Below are 20,739 nucleotides of genomic sequence, written 5' to 3' on the forward strand. Positions count from 1 at the left end.
ACTATATGGCAGCATATGATAACTCTGTATAAGTTCGTCATGCAGGAGGCACAAGCGAACTCTCCATATGATTGGAAGAGATAATCAATCAGAGGAGAATTGACTCAATAACAAGGTTAAGGTGCACCTAAGTCAAACTAAATCCCGCCCAAAATGGAGGAGAGACTTTATTTTGAGTACTTTGTTCAAGGGCGACACGACTAACTTTAGCTGCCAACAATATATGGAAATGTTGTCTTGTTCCTACTCCTTTTGGAACATATAATTTTTTTGTCTTTTTCTTTAAGTTGGAAAAAGAATAAAAGAATGCTATATTACAGTGGAAAGAACGAGTGTCAGAGAAATAGATGATCTAGTTCCTGGGATGGTAACAATCATATGTTGAATGCAGGGAGGCGAAACTGGTCAAGGACACTCAAAGGGATGTTCCTTCCATGGGTCAAAGGATGTGTCAAGCTGCAGAAGATAAGTGATTGCATGGTTTATTTTGTAGAAGACATGGTCAAATAAGTGGCTTAAACACGAGTCCAAGTGAAGCCGGCTCAAGGGCAAAAGGTGAAAATAGTAAAAAATGCAATGCAGCAGTACAACTCAACACAAAGGAGCCTCTAGGGTATAAGGCCAGAAATAAGCATAGAAGCAAGGAGAATGTATCTTCAATGCACAAGTCATGGCGGGACTAAGGAGGACTCCCGAGCCTACTCAGTATAACAACATGGGCAACTAATGTCAGTGAGGTTCTAACTAAGATGCCCATGTAAAGGATGGCTCTACCATCACATCATGATTTAAAAATCGGCAAGTGAACATGGTTTTCTAACCAAGACATGATGGCATTGACCCTATGGCTAATGTATCGTTGAACGGAGGCTAGTTTGCAAGATGCAATGGAAAAAATGGTTTTCCCTAACCTATATGCTAGTGAGTGAATGATACATGTCAGAATGGATGAACCACAAAAACTTCCAAAGGAGAAATCTTCAAAGCTCTATAGACATCAATAGGAACACTAGACAAGAAGTTAATACATCCCACATAAACTTCAAATAAAATATTGTGTTATAGAATACAAACTTGAAAATGCATACCTTATATATACAATATGGTACAGGGAACCACGCACCTTTGCGGTTTACACATAATAGTTCTTCTGGAAAACCCCTTGTAGGGCTTGGGCCAAGGACTCCTTTGGTATTCAAAACTCATGGCTTCAAAGAATTCCTCCTGTGAAGGCAAATCAAGTTCTGAGAAATCATGAGAACTACAAGGATCAAAAGAGGGAATTAAGGGGTCCCATGTCCCTATAGGAAGAATCTCTCGGTCAACTGTCAAGACCAAGTCCCAAGAAGGAGAATAATAGGTCAAAGGATCCTTCTCAGAAGTGATTGAACATTGAGGATTCAATGCCACATAAGTCACCTGTGGCGGGGTAGAGTCTGCTTGAACACTTGGAACAAACCAAGGGGTATTCTGCAGTGAATTTGAATTAGGATAGTGATTATCAGATGCAGGCTGATCAATAGTTACAATATTCCCTTTATGAGGGAAACACATCACTCGAGAGAGTGAAGACACCACAACATTCATAACATAGACATAATCACGCCCCAGTAGTATATTACAGTCTAAAGGGTGATCAACCACCATCACATTGATTAAGATAGTCTTCCCACCTAAATTAATAGTTAATCGAGGAAGAACACCCATAGATTCACTAGGTCTTCTATCATAAGTTAACAACTGACTCTCAGCTGTCAACAAATTTGGAGAACCCAAAGCTTTCCAAGTCAAGGAGGATATAATACTTGCAGAGGATCCTTCATCCACCATATATCGATAGATGTTTGTGGAATTAACTCTAACCTTTATTTGGAAAGGTGCAGCGGAAGGAAGACGAGGCTCAACAAGGCTATCCCAATCAAAGGAGACACTCCTAGAACTTGGAGGGGGAACATTCAAAGAAACCAGAATGCCCCCTATACCAGAAGACTCTGTACTAGAAATCAAACAGACTCTGTTGTTAGGCACTTCACCCCCCAAAAGAGGAGTGTAATCAACTAGAGATTGCACTGGCTCAACCACATTATCAACCAATGGTTGATGGGACTGTTGAGAAACCATATCAGATCCAGGAGTAGAAGAAATTTTAGACTCAAACCATATCCTTTGTACCTCTAGAATACTAGGGCACAAATGAGTAAGATGGTCTCCCTTGCATATCTTACAAGGGAACTTAGGTTTAAAACTTCTACGCCCAAGTTTCTTATCAACATCCATTCCGCCAACATGACTAGCAGTGGTTTGCGAAGAGTCATGAACATGACTTGCAGAGGTCAGTGACTCTTTGCTAGTATGACTTGCAGTGACTAGACTTATGCCCCCAGCATGACTTGTAGTGGCTGAAGGCTCATCTTCAACATGACTTGCAGAGGTTGATGGTGAATTGCTAGTATGACTTGCAATGACTAGACTTGTGCCCCCAGCATGACTTGCAGCGGCTGAAGGCTCATCTCCAACATGATTAGCAGAGGTAGATGATGAATTGCTAGTATGACTTGTAGTTACTAGACTTGTGCCCCCAGCATGACTTGTAGCGACTGAAGGCTCATCTCCAACATGACTAGCAGAGGTTGATGATGAATTGCTAGTATGACTTGCAGTGACTAGACTTGTGCCCCCAGCATGACTTGCAGTGGCTGAAGGCTCATCTCCAACATGACTAGCAGAGGTTGATGATGAATTGCTAGTATGACTTGCAGTGACTAGACTTGTGCCCCTAGCATGACTTGCAGCGGCTGAAGGCTCATCTCCAACATGACTAGCAGAGGTTGATGATGAATGGATAGAATTATTCCTCTTCTTCGTCTTCCTCTTTCCCCTCTTTTTAGATCTTGTTGGAAATAATACTGAGAGGGGGAGGGTGAATCAGTATTATCAAATCAATAAAACTTTTCATTTCCATACTTAGATACATATACGCTACTTCAGTTAATGGAACCCATGTGTATAGGCAACTGTGTCTAATGCAACTAGTGTATATCCAGAATACTTATGATTTAGTTAATCCATTAAATGTTGATCTTTAGTTAGTGCATCAGAACTTCATTAACCATATGTATCGTAAGCAGGTGCAGTAAACAGAACAGATCATTACACACAAGAAGCACACATGAACACCATGATATAAGGTGGAAACCCAATGTGGGTGAAAACCACCTTCTGTAGATCGTCTCTATCTTCTTTTAATAAGAAACTTCATTTTACAATAGTTTTGTACTGGTGCAGTCTTATACCAGTACACAGGCTTCTACCTGCACAAGGCTACAACCTTCTCTCATTCTCCAGACTCTCCTGGATGGGAGCTACAACCCCCTTAGCTCTTGTACTAGCTGATCCATTTACTAGTATGTAGGTGTCTGCCTACTGAATGCTCCAATCTTCACTTGTTCTCTAGCTACTACTGGAAGGGAGCTACCACCCCCTTTGCTCTTGTACTAGCCGATGTACTAGTACGTATGCGTCGGCCTACAATCTCCTTTCATCCTCCAGGGACCACATTTCATACATTTTCCGACTAGATACTCTGGAAGCACAACACTATAATCTAAAGGCCACCTTTCATCAAATTTTCATACTGGACCCATAAATATCATTGAAGCACAAAACAATCAATACTAGCATCATCAATTTCTGAATCACTTAAACACTAAAACCCTGTCAACAACACAGTCACCAGAACACAGAGTAGAACACTGAACTCTGCAACAATATTCAGAACCAACTGTATCATCAAAATCATGCATCAGAGTGCATACGCTACTTGGAAGTGTTGAACCAGCGTGTATACGCAACTTCACCAAGGTGAACCAGCGTATATGTCATCAATTGCTTACTTATAACTTGATGCACTTCCTGTCTTCAGACATATCCAAATTATTACATATACAAGGATAATATGTGTGTTAGCACCCAGATCTAGTCCATCAGATCACATAAATATGAGTCATTATGATCCTGATCCAATATTAGTTCTCATCCATCAATACTGAAGCTAAACACAATCAACCAAATAGGATATGCAGAATACTGACACCTTTAAACTGTCATCAGAACTCATCAACAACTAGAACCACCTGTAACTTCAAACATCATAGCTCAAATGGTATATGCTACTACCATGAACCAAACCCGCGTACATATGCGCTTACACCAAAGCCAACCCGCGTACAGATCTATAAATATTCAATCATGACTTGCAGCGATTTCAAACTTAAGTTATACCCAGTTCAGATCATTACATGCGTCAGAATACATATCTAGAATAAACATAATCAATCATATAGAGATAGTTCATTTCAAACCATTTGATCCCGATCTATCCTTAGATCTTGTTCTCCATCAACCAGTGAGATCCCTCCTTAGCTCAGATCAAGCAAAGCATCATCAACCCATAGCCTGCATATTGGATCTCATCATTCATCAGATATTCAAGAATTGTTCGATTTCCCTTGGCTAATGATCTTCTTCTCCTTTTATAGTCTTAGGCGTTGCTTAATACCATGGTCCAAAACCATAACAAACCAATACCATGGACCCAATACTTGAGATCAACACATCTGACGAGATACTATGGTCCAAAACCATAGGTTCAGATACCAAGGACTAACTACCATGGACCAAAATTAAGTTCTCCAACATATATGCACTTTTCCTTGCATGAAAGTGCGTGTATACGCATATGCGCCTTTGTAACGTCTAACCCGCATGTATACGCGGCTCTATCACGATTCATTCTTGTAGTCTGATCATCAAATCCTTGTTGCTGACCTGCTGCACTATGATCTATCATTTGTGTGATTTGCCATCAAGGACAACACTTGTCTCATAATGCCAACAATCTCCCCCTTTGGACTTGATGGCAAAGCTAACTTGTCACACTTAGAACTATCATCTGATTCCTTTGAGTTGTCAAGCATCCCATGCATTCAGTCACATCTGATATCTCTTCTAAAGATTCATCTAGTTATAACTGAGTGAGATGTTCGTCTATCAGTGGGTTGCCATCAAGTACAACACATGCATCATAATGCCAACAATCTCCCCCTTTGGACTTGATGGCAACAACATCGAATCACTCTCTCCCTTTGAAATCAAGGGAAAAGGGCGGATCAAGATATTCTCTTTCCTTGATAAACATTCTGATGTCCAAACGCCCCCTGAGTACCTGCTGAAATCTCTGAATGTGCTCCCCCTTTGTATATGCCAAGGTGTACCAATCTGTCCATGCTCCCTCTGAGTACATGCTGAAAGCTCTGCTCTTGCTGAAGTGTGCCATTCTTGCTCCCCCTGTCTGTAAGCAAGGTCTGCAAACAGATGTTCTACAAGAAAGAACATGACTCTATACATCATAAGTGACCTTCCTAGCACCAAAGACTCATACATACATCCATCTCCCAACCAAGTGGGGATACATCAGAAATTTACATATGACAACCAAGTACATTACATCATTCATCCCAGGCATAGTGGGGAAACCAAAATAGGCCGTTACATGACCTTGACACCATAAAATACATGACTGAAATATTTCATCATCCTTCTTATGCAAAGAGGGGTTACAAATTACATCATGTGACTAGAAGAGATTTCATCAAATGACTACAATAGATAGAGACACACTATTACATCATGAGTCTTGATATGACCTTTTCATGAGACCAACCATCTAAATAAGACCATGATAGTCATTAGCAACTATCATACACAATGTATGATCTGCTCCATAAGCATCTGTCAACAACATCTAGACCAGCAATCATGTTCTCCCTCTGTACCTGTTCCATCTGTGCCAGATGGTCTCTGTTAGACCCATATCAGACTTTCTTCAACCAGAGCTTGGCCCCACTGATTTCCTTCAAATCAACATATACGCGACTGTATCCATAGAAACAGGCGTATATACGCAGATCCTCCTCATGAAACTAGCGTACAACCACTTCCAGATCAGCAACCTGTAAATGTCCTATGACAAGGTATGTCTGCATATAGATATCAACTCATCCTTTTGAACATCATCATAAAATCATTCACATTATATCATATGTGTAAAACACCATAGCCATCTTATTAACAAGATCATCCATGTATCATCACTTGGGAATATCTGCATCAGTCAACATATGTAAGTATCAACCTATCAACATATAGGTAAGAACTTGTCATCATCATGTCTCCAACAATGCAACTTTGAGTAATCATTCATGTATCCAACGCTATGTATCTTGAGCTCAAGATCTTTTGTCAAGGCTTCTTTATATCATCAACTTCAACACATGAGCACCAAGAACTATAGGAATCCTGCATCATAGCTGTATTATATGATCTTTATGCATATGACGACAGCAGCATATGAGTGACTCATCATCAAGTAATGAAGTTGTGTATTCAAGCTTTGTACTTCTCCTTATCCTTATGAAGATCACCATGTAAACACCATATATGCATCATCTAAGAATCAATCCACACATATGATCTGAACATCAACTATGTAACCCCAAGAATCATATGAGATTTTATCATAGCAAGATATATCATTTAGCCATATAAGCATCATCACCAAGGACTATTAACCATAATGCCAACAATGCATTATTAAAGGCATATACTCCCCCTCAACCTGTGCCATCTGTTAGATCTGATCATGCATATATCAGCAATAAGCATCAAGACATCATCATCATCAAGTTAGGATCAAAAAATTTCTAAACATCTTACAAGTATCAAAACATTTCCACACATTCTCAGCAGACTGTAACTATTAACCAATAGAGAAAATAATGGACTAAATCATATCAGACCCTTTTTCTGAGCCTATCCCTACTGCTTTTTCCTCAGATTGACATATACACGACTTTGCAATGTCTAACTCGCGTATATATGCGACTTCCCTTTAAGAAACTTGCGTATGAGATTCAGGACACTGAAGTTTTACACTTTCAGCTCCCCCTGAGTCTGTTATGTCTGTGATGTGCTGTGTCTGATTATATTTTGTTGTGCCACATCTTTCTGACTGTACTTCCTTCTTCTTCCATATCTTCAAGCGTGATGATGTTTTCTTCTTTTGGTATGGTGCCCGTACTTTGTTTCTGCATTCCTTTGTTGTATGTCCAAGCTTGTTGCATGCATAACATCTTACATGTTTCATATTCCTTCTGTAGCAATCAGTAACTTTGTGACCAAACATATTGCAAGCAAAGCAATATCCATTAAAGTACCTGGAATGTGATGATCTTTCTGTGTGATGATATTGAACCATTCTTCTTCTGCATCTAGCTGCAACATGTCCAAGATTATGACATTCATAACATTCAATATTATTCATCTGAGTAAATGGCCGACTATTACTTCCATAGTTAGGAGTGAAAGATTTTCTTTGAAGAATCTCTTTCCTTGATTGTTGATGGGGTTGACCTCTCATCTCTCTCATCTCCTTGTTGATCATTTTAGATTTCTCTTTAGAGTTCCTTGCCTCACCTTGTGAACTAGATTCACCTTCAACAGATTCATGAAAACCAAGACCAGTCTTGATAGCAGGAGACCTTTGACTACTAAGAATATCATCCAAGGCTTTAGTACTATCTTGAAATCGCAACAATTTATCCTATTCTTCTAATTTACCTTTTAAGATATTTACCTCAATCTGAAGTTGTTCTTCCTTTTCCAGACATTGTTTCTTCAAAATTTCTTCAGACTTTCTTCCTTCTTCCATTTGTTGCCTTAGTTTGAGAATCTCCTTTTCTTGTTCTTCATTTAGATCCTGCTGCATTTGACGAATTCTGAAGGCACATTCCAGCTGAGATTTTAAGTTGATAACTTCGTTTTCCTGTTTTTCAATAGCTTGGAGTAGATCTATATTCTGCTTGTTTGATTCTTCAAGATCTTCTTTTAGTGAGAGGATCGTAGCTTCAAGCCTTTCATAATAACTGGATCTATCTCTGAGTTTCTTGATTGTTGTACCCTTTTCATTGACTTCATTTCTTAGTGATGTTACTTCGTCCTGCAACTTTTGATATTTTTCTTTGAATAACTTCCTTACCTTGCTTCCTTCCTCTTGTTGAGCCTTTAGTCTGGTAGCTACTTCTTTGAAGGCACCATCCTTTATGTTCAATAGATCTTCTTGATCTCTAATTTTGTCCGTCAGCCTTTTAAATTCTGCCTCTATTTGATATCCTTCTTGCTCACCCATAAGAGCACATTCAGTTGTTTCGTTATCACTTACATCACCTTCAAATGAAAAGATAGCTGGAACGTTAGAGGATAACAAATTCATACCTGATAGTTCATCTTCATTCTGAAATGATTCTAAATCTGATTCTGAATCTGAAGTGCTTCTTCCACATATTCCCCAATCAATACTCCCACTGTCATAGTTCTTCTGAGATGCCTTCTTCTTCTTAGGTGATTTCTTCTTAAGCTTCTTTCCCATAGTTCCACGGATCTCCTTCAAGCGATCAAGCTTCTACCAGAGGACCTGCTCTGATACCAATTTTTGGAAATAATACTAAGAGGGGGGGGGGGGGGGGGGGGGGGGGGTGAATCAGTATTATCAAATCAATAAAACTTTTTCATTTCCATACTTAGATACATATACGCTACTTCAATTAATGGAACCCGCGTGTATACGCAAATGTGTCTAATGCAACTAGCAAATGTTGATCTTTAGTTAGTGCATCAAAACTTCATTAACCATATGTATCGTAAGCAGGTGCAGTAAAACAGAACAGATCATCACACACAAGAAGCACACATGAACACCATGATATAAGGTGGAAACCCAATGTGGGTGAAAACCACCTGCTGCAAGTCGTCTCTATCATCTTTTAATAAGAAACTTCATTTTACAATAGTTCTGTACTGGTGCAGTCTTATACCAGTACACAGGCTTCTACCTGCACAAGGCTACAACCTTCTCTCGTTTTCCAGACTCTCCTGGATGGGAGCTACAACCCCCTTAGCTCTTGTACTAGATGATCCATTTACTAGTATGTAGGTGCCTGCCTACTGAATTCTCCAATCTTCACTTGTTCTCTAGCTGCTACTGGAAGGGAGCTACCACCCCCTTTGCTCTTGTACTAGCTGATTTACTAGTACGTAGGCGCCAGCCTACAATCTCCTTTCATCCTCCAGGGACCACATTTCATACATTTTCAGACTAGATACTCCTGAAGCACAACACTATAATCTGAAGGCCATGTTTCATCAAATTTTCATACTGGACCCATAAATATCATTGAAGCACAAAACAATCAATACTAGCATCATCAATTTCTGAATCACTTAAACACTGAAACCCTGTCAACAACACAGTCACCAGAACATAGAGTAGAACACTAAACTCTGCAACAATATTTAGAACCAACTGTATCATCAAAATCATGCATCAGAGTGCATACGCTACTTGGAAGTGCTGAACCAGCGTGTATACGCAACTTCACCAAGGTGAACCAGCGTATATGTCATCAATTGCTTACTTATAACTTGATGCACTTCCTGTCTTCAGACATATCCAAATTATTACATATACAAGGATAATATGTGTATTAGCACCTAGATCTAGTCCATCAGATGACATAAATATGAGTCATTATGATCCTGATCCAATATTAGTTCTCATCCATCAATACTAAAGCTAAACACAATCAACCAAATAGGATATGCAGAATACTGGCACCTTTAAACTGTCATCAGAACTCATCAACAACCAGAACCACCTGTAACTTCAAACATCATAGCTCAAATGGTATACGCTACTACCATGAACCAAACCCATGTACACACGCACTTACACCAAGGCCAACCCGCGTACAGATCTATAAATATTCAATCATGACTTGTAGCGATTTCAAACTTAAGTTATACCCAGTTCAGATCATTACATGTGTCAAAATACAGATCTAGAATAAACATAATCAATCATATAGAGATAGTTCATTTCAAACCATTTGATCCCGATCTATCCTTAGATCTTGTTCTCCATCAACCGGTGAGATCCCTCCTTAACTCAGATCAAGCAATGCATCATCAACCCATAACCTGCATATTGGATCTCATCATTCATCAAATATTCAAGACTTTTTCGATTGCCCTTGCCTAATGATCTTCTTCTCCTTTTATAGTCTTAGGCCTTGCTTAATGCCATGGTCCAAAACCATAAAAAACCAATACCATGGACCCAATACTTGAGATCAACACATCTGACGAGATACTATGGTCCAAAACCATAGGTTCAAATACCAAGGACTAACTACCATGGACCAAAAGTAAGTTCTCCAACATATACGCGCCTTTCCTTGCATGAAAGTGCGTGTATACGCATACGCTCCTTTGTAACGTCTAACCCGCATGTATACGCAGCTCTATCACAATGAACATGCGTATATATATTTTCTCTTCATTCTTGTAGTCTGATCATCAAATCCTTGCTGCTGACCTGCTGCACTATGATCTATCATCTTTGTGATTTGTCATCGAGGAAAACACTTGTCTCATAATGCCAACAGATCTCTTATTACAAGGAGGAGAAAGAGGAATACTAGATTTCTCTTTGGAAGAAGATGAACAATTAACATCCATGTGATGCCCCTTAAATAAAGCATTCATCTGAGAAGCCTCAAGAACATCTGGAATATTCAGAGTGGACCACAGCTAAATTAGTAGTCCAACATTTAATCCGGGAATATTCAAAGTGGCCATCAAGGGGGTACCAACGTTTCCAAAGAAAGGAAAATCACAAGGATCCCCTTTTGGGAGGGTACCTTAGTTCGTTTCCACAAGAATATCGGCCATATCTTACTTATTCACAGATCCTTCTTCTACGGGAATGTACAAATGACTTTTCAAGGAATATAGATGCACAATCAAAACCTTTGCCCTTGAGGAGGCAACTCCACAACTTTCGAAAGAAAGATCAAAAGCCTTTCAAGATCGGCGGAGTGGTAAGTCAGTCACTCAAAATCTAAAGTCCAAAAGTGACCAAACAGAAATACCTAAAGCCAACTATATAAAAGGAGCAAAGAGCACTCGATTATAAAGTCCCTAAGATACAATCAATTAAGCAACTTCCAAGTATTTCCGCACCAGGTGATGAGGACCGAACACCAAAATACAAGAAATTGAAGTAAGGGACCTTCCGAAGATAGTCTGGGATAATGACGGCCTAGTCCCACCAGCCAAGGTATTAGAAGCAGTTATGCTAACCTCCAGATAACAGCCTTTGTTGGTGCAAGCCCCCAAGCTACGCAAGGGTGCCCTTCCAAAGTACTGCTGAACATGATACAACGTCAACCTTAGGTGCCACGGGATTGCTCTCCGCAGCCACCTATGTGGATTCCTAGGATAGGCAACTATGGACACCAACTCGTATCAGAAGTTGGTCGAAACAGTCATGAGGTACGATCTGACAAGTAAGAGAGGGGGTATCTCTTGTCCTTATCTTCACTAACCCTCGTGCTTTACTCCCAGTCACGAAGCTTTCCTAGTCTCCCTAACGCTATTGGATTTCGCTCTTCAATCAGACTTCTATGTTTTACAATTTAGAGCAGCCTACAGATTTTACTCTCCTCTCGCCTAATCCAAGGCCCTAAATAAACCTAAACTTGTTGGTGTATTCTGATGAAAATACAAAAAGTTCTAGTTTATTTTATTAAGCACTTGATTTTAAATGGCTGTTCTTTTAATTCAAAGGGATAGATGGGAGTGAAACCAATGATGTGTCTATGACTCAACTGAAATCAATGAAAAAATAACTACATGAATACAATCATTTTTTCTTCGATGAAAAGAGATATCTACGTGGGTTCTACGAAATTTCTATAAAGCAAAAAACTTTTTCTTTTATTTTCTTGCAACACACTTCACACACACAAAAAATAAAAAGATTACTAATGATTTAATAATGCAAAACTACCCTAATGCAAGGTGTAATGAAGATGCAAGATCCTCAATCACTCTAAAAATGAAAGCAATTGTTCATAACCAAATTTAATAATCCAACTTAAGTATTGAAGATAATGTAAATTTTGAATGCAAAAAATCTCTCCAAACAAGAAGGACAAATCGCAAAAGATCACAATTCACATTCAAAAAATGAAAAGGAACCAAAATCAAACTTCGCAAAAGAAAACAAAAACAATGTTTTTTAAGAACCTTTCTTTTTCAAGAAGCAATGAAAACAACCTTTCAAAAGTACTCTAAATGCCACCAAAGGCTCAAAGACTGAAAGAAGAGCACAAGGAACTTTGCAAGTCGAAAATTCAACAATGAATGATAACTTGAACAAAAAGGGCTTCAACTTGTATTAAACGACCCAAAAGGCAGCAAAGAGCTTTGACAAACTAATCAAGAAGTCAGGAAAGAAGCACTTTCAAATTTGTCAAAAAGAAACTTTCACAAAGAAAGAAAAGGTGTAAGGCCACGAAATGACGAAAAGCATAGCAAGTAGACCAATAATCGAGATTGACGCTAATATTGAAAACAATCTATTGTTCTAGAGGACAAGAACAATCAAGAGCCTCTATAGGAAGTCTTGTGTGTCAAAACAAAAATCATAAAACTCACTCAAAAGCAAACCTAGGCCAAAAATTTTCAAAGCAGAAGAAAATTCAAAACAGTAAGCTCACTGAATAATAAAATTCTAAAGATAGAAATTAACCACTCAAAGACCAAATAGACCAAGAAACAAATCTTTCTGGGAAGAGAGATTTGAAAAAACTATGCAAAAAATGGTATACGTGACTGTGTTCAAGCACAGAGGCGTGTACACACGCTTCTGATAAAGGAAAGTATACGCGGGGTCACTTCACAGAAATGAGCATGTGTACGCTACTATAAATAGACTAAAGTGCGTATACAAAGCTTTGCAAGAAAAATAAAAAATAAAGCCAGATCAAAAAGATCAGACTTAAGGTCTGAGATTCTATTGGATCAAACAATACTGTCACAACAAGCAAACCAAGAAATGAGCCCTAATTGACATTGAACAACCAAAACTAGGAATAACAAGATTGTTATCCCCAATGGAGTCGCCAATTCTGTTACGGGAATAAGTACCCTAGGGCTTTGGGTTGGAACCCCAATAGAGAAAGAGAAAAATACAATAAGAAACACTCATACAACTCAGGCAACATGCTTATATAAACAAACTATGCGATAGAGACCATACTCGGATGTCCTTCGTTTGGGTAGTTCTAGCAAGGTTCAGACCCTATGCAACTCCTGATGATCTTCGAAACTGAAAATCAACCAATTTGAACATACATAGCAGCATATAGCTAAAGCATTTTAATGAAACTAACTTTATATCATATAAGAAAATGATTAGTTATACATCAAAATAACATGCATAGATGAATTACAATAGTATCTGATGCATAAACAAAGTTAATCTCAGGAACAAGACATCATTTCTTTTTATTGTAGAAAGCTATAACTAACATGAAGAGAATTCACATGAGTCTTCTTCTTTCGGCTCCAAGCGGAACTATCCTCCAGATCCGTCCAGTCCCAGTCTTCAACAGCCTCCTTCCATAACCAATACCATGATATCTCAAGCAAGTGGGAGAATATCAAAACTCAAGGAAACAAGGGTTTCTTGAAACTTGGGGAAGTGCTTGAAGCACAACGATACTTCAGACTCAGTCAGGGATAATCTTAGTATAATAATTCTATCTCTTCTCCTCCTTAAGGCCTTCCCATAGAAGTATATTTATACTTCTCGCAATTACTTTTTTAGTTGGGAAATAGTTCGACCACGGGCACTAGGAGGTAATCAACAGGAAAAACCCGTGAAATCCACCCATAATTAAGGAAATCTAATTTTTTTTAAGTGTTTTAACACATATACGCGGGTTGGGTACTGACTAACCCATATGTACACGCTTTTATCCAAGGGAAAAGTAGCGTACATGGAATAAAACACTGTTTTTAAAATATTTGGACCAAGTCTAGAAGGAGGGGTTTCCCTAAGCCATAAACCAAGCATCACAAATACCAAGGGTGGTAAATGGAGCTATAACAGACACTGATATTGAAGGTTTCAGAAAAGAAGCTGGAGAGTTCAATTCTCTCCTCGCACAATAGAAAGTGAACTTCTGTAAGAAGTTAAATATTATCAATGACCTCTGTAAAAATAGTGACTCATTGACGGATCAAATGTTTGATTTAATAACATACTATGAAGATATCAACATCAATATTTCTGATTTCATCACTTGGCAGGATAGTTCAGATGGAATAAAATAAAATCTTCCCAAAATACAAGAATCATACAAAGATATTATTTTTAGATATTGGGATATTAGAATGAAGCAGGTTGAAGAAGCAATTTACAGAAAAAGAGACCTAGCAGGCCATATTACCAAAACTTTTAGAGAAAGTCTTACAGATGTTAATCTTATTACTGAGTTCCCAAGAGAATACTTGCTAGAAACTCAAACACTCATAGAGTATTGGTATAACAAATCAAAAGAAAAAGAAGATAGCATCAAGAAATTATCTAAGTTAAATCTTGAATATCATCAACAGTTTTTGGTAAAACCCTATGGACAATGGTTAGTTCTTCGCAACCTTGTTAATGCAACTGAGTACATGCTCCCACCTCTTTTAGATGTCATGTTTGCAGGACAAATATGAATCAAGCCAACTCATCTCCCAGAATTGAAGCCGGTGGAAGATATTTACAAGTTATCAGAGCAAACGGGAGAGCAGTTAACTTCTGATCTTTAGTTTCTTGTTAAAACAGAAGCTATTTTTATCTTTTTATTCCCTATTTTGAGGAGTGTTTGTTTCAACCTCCTCAACAAAATATGCATTTTCTATTTTGATAATATGACTTTTATTTATAAATACCTTCTCATGTTTTTAGAGAAGGGGTTCAGAATTTTTATAAGAAGACTCAAGGAACTTGCACTTTTGTATTTCTTTGATAATTTTAATAGAAAGGTTGGGCCATAGATTGTCTTCTTCCATAAGTGGAACATTGATATATGTGGTATTATTATCTTTTATTAATACTATGTTTTATGTTTGAAATTCCATTAATTTTTATCACTGTTTTATTATATGTAATATTACAACTCAATTAAGAATTATTTCACTACTGAAAAGTGTATTAATTGTTATCTTTAGTTGTATGTATGAAATGGTATAATTTTTATGATGCTTAATAATTAAATTGATTAACTATTTAATCAATTTAATTATCTTTAATTTATTTTAACTCTTTTAAATGTTTGATGATCTATATTATCTTTCATTTATAAAGAAATCTTTATGAAATCGCATATACAAAGTTAGTTATATTCCCGAGAATTAGATAGATAGATATAGATTTACTTGTTTGTATTCATATTTACTCTATCATATAGTTTTCATCCCATCTATATCACACCCCAAACTCTGTTATATTTTTAAACGGGAAACTGGTCCCTATATCCCTAGTCAGAACTGTTATCTCAAATAGAAAAGGAATGGTATTCAAGTCCTTGACCGATTGGTCTCCCCAATGTTGAGGCAAGGAAATTTTGAGCCTTCAACATGTTCCCCAGTAAAATTTGTGTTCATTATGATTGCATGTGTTTCTATTGTGTGTTCTCCCTTTTGCAGATTGAGTAGAATAAATTTGTGTCTATTATTTTAAGGATGAAATCATTAGTAGCTGCAAATTTCAAGTTATTTCTACACCCCCTCACCTGTGTCCTTTTTCTTCTTGTAGCAGAAGGTCTCAACATGTCACTATCTGATGTAGTATGCAACGATAGTTTCAAAGGTGTCCTTATCTCTCAATTTTTGTTTCTCTCGCATCCCCTCTTTGTAGATGATATCCTTATCCTCTTAGATGGAGGAATTCCAAATATCAAACATTAAAATCCATCTCGGATCTCTTCATCCAAGCCATGGGAATGAAAACAAATAATCATAAGTATTCCATTTACGGCTAGGATATACCGAAGAATGAAATCATCTCCATTGAAAACATTCTAGAAGCTCCACTAAAAATTATTGGTCACTGATTTAAATATCTTGGATTTATCCTCAAACTTTGCAGCTACCGTAAGAAAGGATAGACATGGCTGTTAGAAAAAAAAAAATGAAAAATGGATCAAATTATGGAGCAACAGATGGGTCTCTAAAGCAGGGTGCCTTTTCCTATGTTGAGTTTGTAATTGAATCCATCCCTATCTATTAGGCTTCTTTGGCTTGGATTCCCATGGGGATTTTGAATAAGATATAACAACTATATATTTGTTTCCTTTGTCTTAGAAAGGACGAAAAATGAACATTTGTACTCACTGCCTGGAAATATATTGCTCTTCTAAAGTCTATTGGTGGATGGGAGATAAAACTTCTCACAAAATTTTCTCAAGCATTGGAAGCAAAGGGTGTTTGACATCTCATCCAAGGGATAGGGCTATGGAATCATGCCATGGTTTAAAAATATATAAGGCCTTTATCCACACTAGACTCGATACACTCTCCTAAAAAAACTTATTATAATGCCTCTATTGTTTGGAAATGTTTCCTAAAGGAATTTCTTATTGTTGGTGATCACCTCTATTGGAAGGTGGGGAATGGAAAAAATATTCTCTTAAGAATGGATCTCTAGATTGGCAGTCTGTGTTGGAATCAAATTCTTGACCCCCTGATACACCTTTTGGCTAATCAAAGGAATTTCTCTCTAGCCCATGTATCTCTCCATCCCCCATTCTTGTGTCAAAATCCTAGATGTCAACCATGGATCTCCAAATTGAAGGAGAGAATGTAGTTTCCTGGGAAATTTATATCAAAGCTTGAAAAATGTTAGATGTTACCATATTTGACAGTGAAAACCAACTTATATGGACCAAAATTCCACATGGGAAGTATGATTTTAAATATGGATATCTATCCCAACTACATGAGACCGAAAATCCTCCTTGGTGGGGGAACATTATTTGGAAATTATGCTTCCGACTAAAGAAAAAAATGTTCATGTGACTCATGTTAAAGGGGAAAGTCCCTACCCAGGACATCCTCTAAAAAATTTCTTTTCAAGGACCTAGCATATGCCTTCTCTACAATTATAACATTGAATCCATAGTCATCTCTTTATTAGTTGCCACTTCACTAAACAAGTGTGGTTGGATATTAAACTCCCATGCCTTTAAGATCTGGACTAGGTTAGTGAGAACATCAATCTTACTATGAAACCTTGGCTCTCTAGTCACCTTCCAGACAACCTTAAGGGACTCCCTTTGTGTGCCAGTTGAGGCATATGGCTTGAAATGAATGCTACTATATTTTGAAAATTGAACCCCTAACTCCTCTAAATTTTCCTCTCAAATTCTATAAATTCTCTATTTATCCTTGTCATCCACATATATTAGCGACTTCTCTCCCCTTGATCTTGTTGTTTTACAAATTAACTCTCCCTGGTCTTTTTTTGATGGAGTTGCTTAGGGCTCCCCCCCAATTGGAGGTGTAGGGGGCATACTTAATATTTTAGACTCTCATTCTCTCTCCTTCTAAGCCAATAATGGAACTGCTACAAATAACCTTGTGAAACTTTTTGCTTTCTACATTATCATTCTTCTTGCTATATCCAAGAATGTTAGATCACTCCATTTATATGACGGTTCCCAAGTGGTTATAAAATGGATGCAAAGAAAAATAAACCTTAGGAATTTCACCTTGCTTCAACTCATGGAAAAAATAAATCATTTTTTTTTATATTTCTCTCACATCTCAGACTTTTGATCACATCTACGGGCACCAAAATGAAGATACAGATTAATTCTTGAAAATTGTATTGGATCTGGACTTAAGCACATGTTCAGTCTGTGAGATTAAAGAAGGCCTCATAACATAATATGTTTTTGATCCTTGTGTCTGACTAAACAATGGGGCCAACTACTTAGAAAAAATAACTATCTAGGAATCATTTGCGAGAGTTTCCTAAATATGTTTATATTTTCATTTCACAAACTACAAATCAGACATATGTATATTTTTGGTGACTATCTTGGAAGACATTTATTTCTTTTTGGACTATTTTTTTTTAGAGACAACTTTGTTGTTAGTTTCTTACTTGTCAGATCATGGCAACATGTAAGAAAATTTGTACATGGTAGATGTATACAAACTACAATAGGGTTTTATATACACACATGAGAATCACTTCAAGGGGATATGCACCACAAGAATGCATAAGCATCTATTGATGTAACCTCTTTTATGTTGAATAATCTAGGGAAAAGTAGTGTAGTGAGATTCTTCATTACTTGATAACAATTTGTGGAGTCTTTTAACTTTTCTTATTATCTTATGCTTCTTCATCTTCTTATTAGTGCATATGTGTGTACTTCATCAAAATGCTACCAAAACATAAAACAAGAACACAATATGTTGGCTCTCTGCTAGGGCCAAAACCTCTCTACTCTTGAGAGGAAAACCCTTTAGTGAATTTCTCTTATTGAAGCTTCTATTGATCAATGTCACACCCTAGACCCCTGACAAAGAGATCCTCCAAGCACAATTCAAGTCTCCACTTCTTTGTGCAACATATACTTCAGCACTTCTTCCAACACTTTGTTTCTCGACACTTTGTCCTCCTACTTCCGACACTTCGTTCTACTTTTAACTCATTAGTAAACCTTGTTGCACTTGCTCTAGAGAACAAGCCTTGATTAGAACCCTTCCATATGATAATTCATTCACCTTCTTGACTGAATGAGCTTCTTCTTCAAAGTGTAGGTGTAGATTGGATGTGACTAACCAATAGTCCTAAATTCTCACACGTGTGACTATTTTTTGTAGCCTCTTTCCTTCTTCACTTGAGTTTACTTCCTCTTTGCCTGAGGGTCTTTCTCCAATGCTAGAGTAGTAGGCCTTATAGGCATCATTTTAACCCCAACTGAAGTTAGATGAGTGTCCTAGCCCCAGGGACAACTCTTAGATTTTCACACGTGTGACTGTAGCAGCCCTTGGAACAGACTTCAAGACTTTTTTGGTGTTCCCTTTCTCTTTGTTTCCTTTGGAGACCTTCTTAATCTATCTTACTTGCCTTCTCCTTCGCTAATTTAAGAGCTCTTGTTGTACATTGTATGAGGAGTGGAAAACCTCTATAAATAGAGGTATGTCCCTCCTTTTTAGGCCAACTTGACTGTCTCTTAGGCCAACTTGTCTGGTTGCTTGTAGGCCGACTTGTAGAGTGGACTTCGGATGGTTCTTTGGTGGAGTTGTGAGCTTGACTGAGCTTCTTGATGGTGTCATTTCTAGGAGGAGACTTGTAACTTTGCTTCAAGGTGTTCTCTTGACCATAATACATATACTTACAAGGTATAACCTATCCTTAAGATCTTCAACTTATTATTTTGACTATTTGACTCACCTATAGCACTTTAAATAGTGTTAGACCTATTTCAATGAGCAAGAAACTCATTGACATGTATTATAAAATTAATATTTCTTTTCTTGAATAAGTACAAATATCAAAAATGCATATATGAAGACCGAACCTAGTTACCTTTCCTTCAACACTCCCTCTTAACTAGGGAGGTATTCATACAACATTACAAGGCGTTTGGCTATTATCAATCTTGAAGAATGCACATAAGAGAAACTAGATTTTCAAACCATCTGTTATAGCATCATATTCATCAACATTGTCATAGTTCAAGGCCTTGGCTAATAGCTCCATCTCTTTACGATACCATGAACTACAATGCTAGCTATACCAATGATTTATAGACACCTTCATCATTATCTCTCAAGGTACATACCCAACAGTGTGTTCTACGAGTATGACCTTCTAGGACTATTCTTATCTTGGGTTCCCATCCCTCAAAGAATATCGGTCCTCTTGCCTACTCTTGTCTTGGATGCCCTACACATCCTCAAAGAGTATCGGATGCCAAATGATTACCTAATCCTCCCATTATTTCTTCCCAAGTGAAGACAAGAATGTTGTGTCTATCTTGTGTCTAGATTTCCATTCATGGCCTTCATCTAGACTTACGGTTGTTAGTCCTAGTCTAGTGCATGACCCATGAAATGAAAAACACAATCACTCCTTCGTAATCAGGGGTGATCTAGAAACTCCCTCTTGATCAGGGACCTATCAGAGCTCCCTCTTAACTGGAGACTCTTTCTTTCATCAGCAACTTCTTCTTCGTGGGTCCTTCAGCTGCTTGATCTCCTTCCTTTCTTGGTGTCATGAAGTCTTTATTTGAACTTCTTCTAGGTAGGGCACCATCTATCGATCACTTTCCTTCTTGGTTTGTCAAGTCATTGCTTCGTGTAAAGTGACTATTAAGTTTTCTTGTCATCTTGTCCATGCTTCAGAATACTCTTTTCATGGATGCTTCATAGTACTTGCTATGTTTACATGCTTTGACCTAGTAGCTCATCATGACTTCATCAGGATGTTGCTTCAACATTGCCTTTTTTTGTTGGATGGCTTCTTCATCACGACATCTCTGTAGAGTAGAATCAGTTATCTACACCTTTATATCTCCAAGGCCTTCATAGGTGTCAAGGGTCCTTTCTTCCTTTATCAGAGTTGTCTTGCCTTCTTTCAGGAGATATCTTTCAAGGCATTTTGTCAGATAGTGATTCTTGTTGATCATGGTGTTCTTCACATGCTTGATCTCTTTCTTCATTAGTTTCTTCTCAGATAGATATTTCAACCATCTAATGCTTCTTGTG

This window comes from Pinus tabuliformis, chromosome 7 (assembly GCF_031772625.1).
Source record: "Pinus tabuliformis cultivar Carrire ecotype Pingquan chromosome 7, CPIR1, whole genome shotgun sequence".
Taxonomy (NCBI): Eukaryota; Viridiplantae; Streptophyta; class Pinopsida; order Pinales; family Pinaceae; genus Pinus; species Pinus tabuliformis.